Genomic DNA, 1,664 nt, shown 5'->3' with positions numbered 1-1,664 from the left:
AGCTTGCCATGGAAAGGAGTAAGAAGGATTGGATGAAGACAGTAGGAAAGCAGAGAGACGGAAGGGAAGGCATCTTCATGCGCTTATCTGAAGTTCCTACCAATGAATTACATAAGTACCTCTATCTTTATCTTTATGTTTTTATGCGTTCATCACCATACCCATTTGAGTTTGCCTGACTAAGATTTACAAGGTGACCATAGCTTGCTTCATACCAACAATATCTGTGGGATCGACCCTTACTCGCGTAAGGTTTATTACTTGGACGACCCAGTACACTTGCTGGTTAGTTGTGCGAAGTTGTGTTTATGCCATGGTATTGAACACCAAGTTTTTGGATTCATTACCGGGGATTATTTGAGTTGTGAAAAGTATTGATCACAATTTCGTGCACCACGTACGCGTTGATGGCTAAACTTCAAATCCAAATTTCGCGCTTTGTTGTAGGCGTTCTTTGGTAACGAACGTAGCGTTCTTGCTGAATGAACGCTGATCCCCCATCCACGCATACGCGTCACTCATGCGTACGTGTGTATTTGCAAAATTGTCATTTGCGCGTGCGCGTCTTGTACGCGTGCGCGTCGCTAGAGAGTGTGGTGTTCTATTTTTGAATGCAGCGTTACTGTGCACTGCCCTTCTTTCTCTCCAATTTTCACCTGAAATCAACCAAACGTACAATCAAAGCCTTGGCATAATCACCAAATCTTGCATCATTCATATTATCAACTAAATCTTGCAAGAAATCTAATGAAAATGCATAAAATTACTAATGTTTGATTGAATCAAGACAAGCATGAAATTTTCACTCAAACACTTACTTATTACCTAAAAATGCATGAAAACCAAGTAAAAACTAATGAAAAAGGCTTGTGAAACTAGTCTAAGATGACTTGTCATCATACCACCCCTCATCCACGAAAGCGCATGACAGCTGTGAAAGGAAACTTCCAGGAAGGCGGGTCTGACCCTGTGGGACCTGCCTTAGATATGGGGTATATAAGGGGAGCGCCCTACCTCTCTCCCAAGGTACGTCACGATTCCCTCACTTTCACTGCCATCTGTACGGATTCTGACTTGGGCATCGGAGTCCCTTTTGCAGGTAGCTCCCCCCTTTCCAACACCACAGCTCGGGAGGTCCCGAGACTCTAACCACTCCTTACTCATCGACATCTACCCGGAAGGTCCATCCACACGTCAGCGGCGTAGATCCAGGCCCCCTCCAACCATCATACACTCACAGAACTTCCGACCCGTTTGACACCCGACAAGCCGAACAATTGTATAGGGACCCAACTAAAAAAATTGGTACATGACTCAAATGAAAATAAAAAAATGTGTAAAGACTCAATTAAAAAAAATTGGTTCAATGACTCAATTAAAAGGAAAAAAATATATAGGGACCTAATTAAAGATTTTGCGAAACTATAGGGACCAACAGAGTAATTAAACCTTAATAATATTGATAATAATAATATCATTACTAAATAATATTCTTAATAAATTAATAACAATAATAATGATTTTCTGTAATACAAATAAAATAATTTAAGTAATAAATAGTATTTATAACTTCCTTGAAGACTTAACTTGATGTGTGGAAAACGATCCAACACAAAACTCACCGGCAAGTGTACCGGGTCGCATCAAGTAATAATAACTCACAT

The sequence above is a fragment of the Arachis duranensis genome, chromosome 2 (genome assembly GCF_000817695.3).
Source record: "Arachis duranensis cultivar V14167 chromosome 2, aradu.V14167.gnm2.J7QH, whole genome shotgun sequence".
NCBI classification, from domain to species: domain Eukaryota; kingdom Viridiplantae; phylum Streptophyta; class Magnoliopsida; order Fabales; family Fabaceae; genus Arachis; species Arachis duranensis.
Note: the sequence above shows the minus strand (reverse complement) of the source record.